The sequence below is a fragment of the Bidens hawaiensis genome, unplaced genomic scaffold, assembly GCF_021521415.1.
Source record: "Bidens hawaiensis isolate Kalapana, Puna unplaced genomic scaffold, B.hawaiensis_p1.1 tig00043820_1, whole genome shotgun sequence".
Taxonomy (NCBI): domain Eukaryota; kingdom Viridiplantae; phylum Streptophyta; class Magnoliopsida; order Asterales; family Asteraceae; genus Bidens; species Bidens hawaiensis.
In genome coordinates, this window is record NW_027505862.1 from 129,894 (window position 1) to 140,868 (window position 10,975).

Here is a 10,975-nt window from a genome sequence, read left to right on the forward strand (position 1 = left end):
CGATACGAATTAGATACTGGTATTTTAGAAAAAAAATATGATATCTATTTATTGCTTAGTGACTATCTTTATCTTTGTAAAATATTTAATACTGAAAAGTGATCAAATATGAATGTTGCAGCTAAAATGTCAGTTTGGGTTAAACTTTTGATTGATAAGACATGCTAGGTGAGTCATGAGTGAATAAGGCATTACCTGTTACGTCCTTACGGTTGCGAGTCGATACAAATTAGAATAATATTGGTTAGGTGTGTGGTGGTATTGGAGGTGGACCTAAACCCAAATAATAAACCTAGACGCCAAAATAACAAATTTAACATGTTTAAAGTAAAAAAGTAATATCGGTAGGTAGGGTTGTTCATGAGCCTAGCCCGAGTCGAGTCAGGGTGGTTTCGAGCCCGGGCTTGAAGTTAAATGGGGCAACTCAACTAAGGCTCTAGCTCAATTTTGAAGTTAAACGAGATTAAGACCGAGCCGAGCCTAGGTCGATTTTGGCTCGGTTACAAAAATGAGCCAACTCACCTCAGGAAGTTTCAAATCAAGTTTTTTTAGCTAGTTTTATTCAAGCTTTTATCGAACGAGCCACGAGTCCGAGCTTCGAGCCTCGAGCCGTTAAAAAAATAATAAGTAAACCAGATAAGAAAAAAAACACTATAATCTATACTATATATAATGAGCCAAACATGGGCAAATTAAGACGTTTAATTTTAAGGGATTTACAAACTTTCAAGCATATGATACAACCTAAAATGAGGGTAAATTGGTCATTCTAACATTAAATCTCACGTGTGTTTCATTATTCTTCAAAATAGTTACAAGAATGCCCCTTTAACTTTAATCATATTTTGCAAATTCAATAAATAGTTATAACTTGGGTCATTTATCTTTTAACTATTTATTCTTCATAATTTCATTTTTAACCCAAATACCCCAATGATTTTTAAACGGTTATAACTTTTTTCATACATTAATATTATTTTTTAAAAATTGCACCATAAAAACGAGCATTTAATTCTCTTTAATTTGAGTATGATATTGTCATAGATTATTTTCAGTTAAATTTTTTTTTACATATAGCCGTTTGTCGTCCGGTTTATGGTCTTAATTTAAACCATGAGCCAAGTCATTATTAACGCCTTTTGGTCGCCAGAAACTGAAACTAAACCGTTGAGAATTACCCAACAAATTCCATTAACAATGGTTAGGTTCTGTTTCGTTTGTACTTTGATATTAAAATAAGTTTAAAATAAGAACTATAAATCTAAATATACCAATAAATGGTTTCACAGTTACAAACGAAACGACGAACACCCATAAATCTATAATGTAATTACCAATGTCTGTATTCTCCGCTTCATCGCGTGGGCACACCGTCTAGTCATATTAATATATAGTATATATAATTTAGGAAAGTATCAAAAGTTTTCCACCCTAAATCTTAATATCACACATCCATTGATGAACGGCTGAGATTAAATAAAATAATAACAAAGAGGCGGTGGGCTAAGATCTATATGTCAAGTAATATTAATATAAATGGACCCATAAACACAAAGCCTTTTACTATATTATTATTGGACTTCTTCTGCTAGGGTTCAGCGGCAGCCCCCATAAACTAACTGTAAGCCCATCTTCTTTATTAAATATTTATCTCACAAACATACTTATGAATTATGATCATATTTTTTATTTGTGCATATTGTTGTTGTTGTTGTCATTATTATTGGTTTTATGAAAAAAAAAAAAAAAACTTGTTGCTAGCAAAATTATCTTGAAACTGTTATAGTGCAATGTTGATATTGTCATGATCATATTTATGCATAGTGCAATGTTGTATTTATATATTTATATATATTGCAGACATTCATATTATAATGGCTAGCCCTGCAACCAACAATGAACTTGTTAATGTGGATTCAGTGAAGAATAATAAGAAGACTAGAAAAGCAAAATCTATAGTTTGGGAACATTTTACTATTGTAAAAGTTGATGATGAATGTACCCGAGCCCGTTGTATCTACTGCAAGGATACATTTGCACATACTTCAGGTAAAAAATCATCCGGCACGAGTCACATGATTCGACATATTGATAAAAAAATATATCCCGTTATCCGAATGCAAAGTGATCATCAAGTTATACCATTAATATCTCAAGATAATAATAATAATAATAATAATAATAATAATAATAATAATAATAATAATGATGGTGGTGATGATGGTCTCCCAAGAAAACGTCGTAAAAGAGCTTCAAGACCGAAAGGTTCAAACTTTAATCAAGATGAGTTCAAGCAGGATATTGCAAAGATGGTTATTATGCATGAATATCCACTTGATATAATACAATGTCCTGCCTTTTTCAACTGTTTAAAATCACTTCAACTTGAAATTACCATTTTACCCCTGGAAGCGGTTGAGCACGAGTGTTTGACGTTATACCAACGAGAAAGGCAGGCACTTTTCGATATGGTTAGGAGCTGCACGGGTCGGGTTAGCCTCTCTCTTGAGTACCGGGCCACTGATCAAGGTGTCGGGTATGTTTTCATAACGGGCCGGTTTGTAGACAATGATTGGAAAATGCATAGAAAGATTCTTTCGGTTGTTTTGTTACCGTTTCCTGATTCGGTGTCGGGTTTTGATCATGCTGTTTGTTCTTGTGTTAATGATTGGAACTTGGAGAATAAATTGCTTGCAGTAACGGTTGATGAATCGTTTGCGAATAAAGATGTGAGAAAAAGTTTAACGAGTCGACTTTCGGTTAAAAACTCGTTAAATTTTGATGACTCGTTAAGTTTGAATGGGAAGTTTTTGATAGGGAGTTGTTATGCACGGGTTTGGTGTCGTCTTGCGCAAGATGCGTTAGGGGTATTTTCGGAAATTCTTTGAAGAAAGGCAAGAATCAAATAATTTTCTATGGTAGAAACAAAATATCTTTCATTTCCCCCCTCTACTAGATTCTTTTTTTTGAGTTCAAAAGCAATGTTGTTAGGAATGTTGTTAGGTTCGCTTGAAGGTGTTTTGAAGCCGCTACCAACAGGTATCATCCCCCCCCAGAACAACGTTTTCTTTCAGGCCTTTCAACCAATCGATACGCCCCAGTAGAGCTGCTTTTGCTAAAACCCGTGCGGTTTCTTGAAAACTCGCTTCGGATATGAAACTTTGAGTATTCATAGATGCTCTTGTTATTCCCAATAAGACGGCTTGGTAACAGATCACTTCTTCCAAAGCGCGCCCCATTCGTTCCGCTCGCAACAATCCAATTAGTTCTCCAGGCGAAAAAACATTAGACATTTCATCTTCTGAAACCAACACTTTTGATGTTATTTGACGTACAATTCTATATGCCTATTATGTATCTGCACCCCCTGGGATCGATAAACCTTTTGGACCTTATTAACCAAAGAGATACGACTTTGCACTATAGTTAGCTCAGCACCAATAAAGAATGCCCAAGGAATTCCAAGAATTCTTGTTATACATTTATTCCAACCCTCAATCCTCTTTTCGAGATTCATCGATATTGAATCAATCGAACGCACTTCTAAAACCTGTTCCACTTTTGGAAGACCTTGCGTTATATCACCAGATCTTGATTTTTCATATATAAATGTGACTAATGTATCTCCTTCATAAAGGATTTCCCCATAATGTCCATGAACAGTTGCTCCTGGAGTGGCCAAATAAGGCTTAGCTGATCGTATTACCACAGAGTCAACTTGAATAATTAGAACTTGACCTGATTTTAAATGCGGTCCTTTTTTTGCTATACATACATTTTGACAAAGAAACTGCCCAAGATTAACGATTGTATATGTCTCTTCACAATAATTGTAATGGAGAAAATACCAATTCAAATTGAATGGATTTAAAATGATGTTACTACATGAATAGGGATTATAAATTTGACCATTTTCATCCGGTAAATAATATTGAAGTATTTGAAAAATATTTTTTAAATTGTCTAGTTGCAAATAGTTAGTTACCAAGATCTGATTATGGGTTATTAAATAGGAAAATAAATCGAAATGATAAATTGGAAAGCCTGGTTTATCAAGAAGACGCAAGAAATGCACTTCGAATTGTTGATTAATCGCCAGAGATGGCTTAGAACCAATCGTTCATTATCTAATGGATCTTTCCGTTCTAATACTCTATCCGAGAGTTATCAGTATTTATCAAATCTGTTCCTATCTAACGGAACACTATTGGATCAAATGACAAAGGCATTGTTGAGAAAAAGATGGCTTTTCCCGGATGAAATGCAAATTGGATTCATGGAACAGGAGAAGGATTTCCCATTAAATATTTATTAGTATAACATCATATTTTTTATTTTCTGAAAGTCCTTACTTTCTTCCACAACACCAGACATCCATAAATCTCATAAAAAATATTAAAATTGAATATATAATATGTGTGTGTATGTATGTATGTATATATGTGTGTGAGAGAGAGAGACGGTGGGCCCCACTTCCCTGCATGTCTTTTCGTTTCCCCCCCCCCCCCCCCACACAAACTTCATCAACAAACGACCCTCACAACGCTGCCGTTTGCCAACTCCTCGTCCATCCTTGGCACCTCACTCGAACGAGCATCTGCAAACAAAGCGTTATGGATGCTCTACGTTCATAGATAGTCATAATGTTTTATTATAAGCACCAATTTTAACCATAAATCTACTATTAGTTAATTATACATTTATATAAAAGATTTGTTATCATAAGTAAGATTTTATAATCATGATATATTTTTACATTTTTTGAATAGCTAAACACACCCTATTTATTATACCTATATCACACTTAAACCTAAGTGTCCACTAAAGAAGCTTTGCTTCTTACCACTCGAATACAATCCAAGTGGCTATTTTTACATTTTGTTAAGTGTGTTTAATAAATCATTTAAATGGACGCATTAAAAAAATTATACGGTATTATCGTTTAAAATGTGTGAATTTTGTATCAGTCGGACTAGGTTTATAGGTTTATAAAAAAGGACGAGTCATCAACGTGTGCACATGTCTATGTTAGTTTGTTATTACTAAAACCAAAGACAAACCAAATAATTTGGTGTTAGTCAACATTATATAACCGATTATCTTTCTTAGACTCTTACAAAGATATACGATAAAATTAAGAGTTTTAAGGTAAATGATGTGCATAAATTATTGTTCTATAGATGTAAGTAGTAATCACCTCAATTATTAAAACATGATAACTGACTAATTGTCACATGTCATTAACTCTTAAATACTACTATGTTTTGTTTTCAAACATAATACCTTAAAATAAACATAAGTGTGCAACGAACAAGTGTAAAAGACACATATACTTAAAAAAACCCCTAAACCAAACTAGCTATGAAAAACGAACTATTTGGCCAAAATGCTACTGGAGAAGAGGATTATTGTATCCGGTGAAACACTTCGTATCTACATAACCGATCACCGTTAGTCTCGCTACAAGAAGGATATTCTTCCCGTACCAACCTTCGACATGAGAATAAGTAAAAGTAAGGTGTTGAGAGTGAAGATGCATTTACCTTGACCGAAAACCTTCTCTTTGTAGTTAATGTTGGTAAGCGTCACTATCATCGAGTGGGCCATATTATGTTGAGAGTAAGCGTCCTTAAGGATGACACCGTGTTTCTGATTGGTCCAAAACCTATCACACTGATTAGGTCATAGATCCACTTCAATCATGTGACAATCAGATAGTTTTTGGCGGGATTTCATCCACTGGTTGAATTGTATTTGGTTCATTATTGTGCTTGAGTCGTCATTTCTATAGGGGTAATTAAACAGGTCTTACCTTGCCTATCAAAATTGATCATCCAGGCCCGGTTAATGGTAAAGAATATATTTAAAACACGCCCTATTGTTAAGACTTGGTTCGAGTCCTAGGCTAGTCTCTTGTTGCCAGTATTTGAACCAATTCGTGCAATTCCTAAGCCATTCTTGCATAATCATACCTGATCCGGACCCGAAATTTTGGTATTTGCATTACCCAAGAAATTATCCTAGTGACCTTTACATGTCTCTTTTATACTAAAGAGTAATATAATATATAACTAGCTGCGTGCCCGCGCGATGCGGCGAGGTATGCACGCAAACATGGCATCGAATGCGTAACCAGAGTTGCTGTTTCTGTATGTGCGTGACTTCGCAATCGTACGCGCGTAACCCGACGATAGTATGCTCGCATTGCGGCATTGGAATATTACTGGGTGTTAGTAATCACGTCACGCAACGAATGTGCACGCTTAGTCAGGTGTTGGTGCGCACGTAACGCTACATTGAACTTGTCTTGACCCGCAAACCATTCCGTTTGACTATGTTCTAACCGAAATTCATTATGACTTGACCCCTTTCAATCCAAACCCATCCTGACCCAAACCAAATTAACCTTTTTCTATCGACTAATTCCAACGTTAACCTTTTAGACCAATGACCCGAACGGCCGAACCTACCCGATTCATTTGCCGGTTTTTAGTGGTAATCACGTAGCACGCTAAGTTTTTAAAATGGAAAAGTATAGAAATACCATACTCAAATTAAAGAGAATAAAATACTCGTTTTTATGGTATAATGATTTTAAAAAAATTTTAACGTGTGAAAAAGTTATAACGTTTAAACTTCGTTGGGATAGTTAGTTTAAAATAAGGGGTATATATGTAACTACTATATAAATTAACAAAATTTTATTAAAGTTAAAGGACCAAACTTGTAATTATTTTTGAATAAATTAAAAATAAACCGTAACATGATTTTGATTTTGCTAAAAGACAAAATTATCAAAAGGCTAAATTGCCCATAAAATGTCCTAAGAGCATTCCCATCCCATCCCCCATAATTATATGAGGGGATTGGTAAATTATAGGGATGAGTTTTGAATGATTGTGAGTGTAAATTATAGGGTGGAGAGAGAAATGTGGTGATTTTTTGTAAATTTGGGGAAACATTTAGGGAACATTGTTTGCCCCTATTTATTTTTTAATATTTGTTGGATTGGTTGTGAGTAGGGGAGAGAGAAAACTGTAATGATAAAAGTATTATTTAATTAAATAGGAAAGAGAAATGTAGTGTTTTGTAGTGTAATTATAGAGATGGGGATGGAGAACGGAATGTGAATGCTCTAATCTTATGCATTATAGTATGTACTAAAAGCAACAAGTTTGGAACATCTTAAAAATTAAAAGATTTTTCACTCATGCTTTATATACAGTAAGTATAGATAACATAGACATTTATTATTGTAAGTTTTTTTATATTTATAATATATAAACATTTTATTACTTGATTGATTTCAATATATAATATATGATATAAATATAAATATATATCACACACGTTGGCCTCTTGACATGCCAGCTTTTAACATTTATAGAAAGGTGGATCTCTTTTAGAATCTTTGGAATATTAAAATAAAAACCAACGGTGTGTTCATTTAGACTCCACAACGAACGTTTGATGATTTCAAGGGAAATCGATTTTGTTTATATTTTAAGACAAATTGTTATTTGAGATTATCGAACTATTGATTATAGCTTTTACGAAAGTGATATGTTCACCTATACACTAACATATATTTATATATACATTTTAAGTATTATCAACAAATACATTGGTCAATTGTGTCACATTAAATATAATATCATTCAAATGCAATAAACAACTCTTATAAGTGTTTTAATACAAGAAATGGTTACTTGTTAATCATGATTAATTAAAGAGTAAACTGCGGTTTTTGTTCCTGTGGTTAGTCCAATATACGATTTTAGTCCAGTAGTTTCAAATAGACCGGGAATAAGAGGCGGACCTAGGCTTTGGGAATGGGGGACGACCGCCCACCTTAAAAATATTATTATAATATATATAAGTAAATATATATGTGTAGATAAAGATAAATAAATAGACATTATTATGTTTGGTTTATAAAAGGTTATAATAAATAAACGACGATTCAAAATTTAAAACAGTCGAGTCGATGGCGCCGAACGTAGATGATGATAGTCTCCGCAAGATACTTGGTCGTTTACTAGAGTTCCGATCCGACTTTATGAAGTTGAGATCTCGTCCAAGGATCCTCTCACGCAGTTATATGATATGGATAATGTTTCCCTTCAAAGGCATTTGGCTCTTGTTACTCATTCCGGTTATGTGTTTGGGTTCATATGTGGGTGCGAAAACCAGAACTAGGCTCCGCTCATTCACCATCCCTTTCGAATACACTTCCGCCTTGTTTGTATTTTGAGATATCAGGCTCGGTTAGTGGCTTCACGGATACACGCGCCGTCGAGAGCTTAGGTTCTCCTTTTACATTTTGTTAGTTAATTAACATGTTTGTAATTTCCATATCTTGTGATTTTGCCAGGTTCAATTGACTTAACCCTTTGATTTTAATTTGGATATGATCATATAAAATAAATTTGGATATGATGTTTTCGTTTAACTATCTAATATGAGTCTTTTAACTAAGATCAATTGCTGGATTTCAAATCTATTTAAGAGATGAATTAAGGCTTTTAACATCGTATGAAATGTTGTCCGTTTGTTATGTGCAGATAGTTAATTATGATTTAAGTAATTTGTGTGTGTTCTTGGCTTTGTTAGTATGATGATGATAGAATTACACCATCTGTTACGCGACTAGAACCGACGTGTTTTGACTTTCGGCTCATTACTTAGCCTGAAATTACCATTTTTCTTCTATTTTTCCTTATATGAACATTGAAATCAATCAATCAATCAATCATGCCCAGTAAAATCCCACCGACAGCAAAGCTATAAGTAGGGTCTGGTATATGAACATTGAAATCATGGGGTTTTTATAATCCTTTCCTTTGTGTGTCAGTTACTTTGCATTGTGGCATATACAAAACTAGAAGGTGAGGCTTATTGCTACAGCTCTAATTTGATTGTGAGGTACAACAATTATGAGGTGATATCTTTTTAGATTTTTTTTCTGCATTTTTTTGTTTGATGAGGGTACAGTGTCTGTAAGTAGTAAAATCGATGAGTTGGATAACAGGTCAGAAATGGTTCACCTAAAAAGACATATTACAGAGAAAATTTGCCCCGTTATCCGAATGAACGAGAAAAGTGATCAAATCATACCAAGAAAACGTCGTAAAAGAGCTTCAAGACCGAAAGGTTCATCCTTTAATGAAGATGAATTCAAGCAGGATATTGCAAAGATGGTTATTATGCATGAATATCCACTTGATATAATACAAAGTCCTGGCTTTTTCAACTGTTTAAAATCACTTCAACCTGAAATTACCATTTTGCCCCTGGAAGCGGTTGAGCACGAGTGCTTGACGTTATACCAACGAGAAAGGCAGGGTCTTCTCGATATGGTTAGGAGCTGCACGGGTCGGGTTAACCTCTCTTTAGAGTATCGGGCCACTGATCAGAGTTTAGGGTATGCTTTCATAACGGGCCAGTTTGTAGACAACAATTGGAAAATGCATAGGAAGATTCTTTCGGTTGTGTTGTTACCGTTTCCTGATTCGGTGTCTGGTTTTGATCATGCTGTTTGTTCTTGTGTTAGTGATTGGAACTTGGAGAACAAGTTGCTTGCAGTAACTGTTGATGAATCGTTTGCGAATAAAGATGTGAGAAAAAGTTTAACGAGTTTACTTTCGGTTAAAAACTCGTTGAATTTTGATGACTCGTTAAGTTTGAATGGGAAGTTCTTGATAGGGAGTTGTTATGCACGGGGTTTTGTGTCGTCTTGCGCAAGATGCGTTAGGGGTATTATCGGAAACGGTGAAAAAAGTTCGTGTTAGTGTGAAGTATGTGGTGACGGTTAAGTCTTGCGAAGAACGGTTTAACGAACTCAATGTTCAACTTCAGGTACCGAGTGTGAAAAGTCTTGTGCTTGATGACCAGAGTCAATGGAACACAACATATCATATGTTGGTGGCTGCAAGTGACTTAAAAGAGATGTTTTCTTGTTTGGATACTTTGGACCAAAATTACCAAAATCCCTCACGATGGCCGAATGGAAGCAAGTCGACGTTATTTGTAAATCCTTGAAACTCTTACTTGATGCTGCTGATGTTCTAACGGGCCCCACGTATCCGACTGCGAACGTGTTCTTTCATGAAGCGTGGAAGATACAACTCGAGCTTAAACACGCATTGGTTGATAAAGATCCTTTTGTTAGAGAGTTGACTCGGTCAATGCACGAAAGATTTGATATATACTGGAAAGACTGTTTTTTGGTGTTGTCAATCGCGGTTGTTATGGACCCGCGGTTTAAAATGAAGCTTGTGGAGTTTAGTTTTGACAGACTTTATGGTCAGGATGCGGGCCAGTGGATTAAAGCGGTGAATGACGGTGTTCATGAGTTGTTTCTTCATTACGTCGTGCAAACGCTTCCTCCACCGACGTTTGTTGATAATGAAACCGAGGGTTTGAAACCCGGGGCTCAAGAAAATGAGATATTTTCTGATTTTGATGTTTTCATATCCGGATATGCAAATATGAAACCCGAACTTGATCAGTATTTAGAAGAGTCCGTGTTGCCTCGGATGCAAGAGTTTGATGTTTTGGGGTGGTGGAAGTTAAACCGAAGAATGTATCCGACTTTATCAAAACTAGCGTGTGACGTATTGTCGATTCCTGTTTCGACAAGTTTTCAAGATTCGGTCTTTGATGTGACGAGTAAGAAGATGGATCGATATCGGTGTTCGTTAAAACCGGCTATTGTTGAAGCACTTGTTTGTGCAAAAGATTGGATGCAACAAGGAAGTTCACAAGCTGGTACATTTAATTGTTGAGTAATAGTTGTAAGATTTTAATTCCTTTTGGTTATTGTTAAACTTTTGAAAAAATTATATGGTTTTAGTATTTTTTTCTTAATAATTTCTACCATTTTTTTTATTTTGTCAGTTATGTTCTGAGTATTATATGATTATTATTGTGTCATATTTATGAGTGGATATGGTCTATAACTAAAAAGAGCGTG

General features: G+C 34.9%; 1 pseudogene; it reads left to right on the plus strand.

Moving 5' to 3' along the window:
- The first annotated feature begins 1,837 nt into the window (after positions 1-1,837).
- On the plus strand, positions 1,838-10,975 carry LOC143615681 (zinc finger BED domain-containing protein DAYSLEEPER-like; annotated as a pseudogene).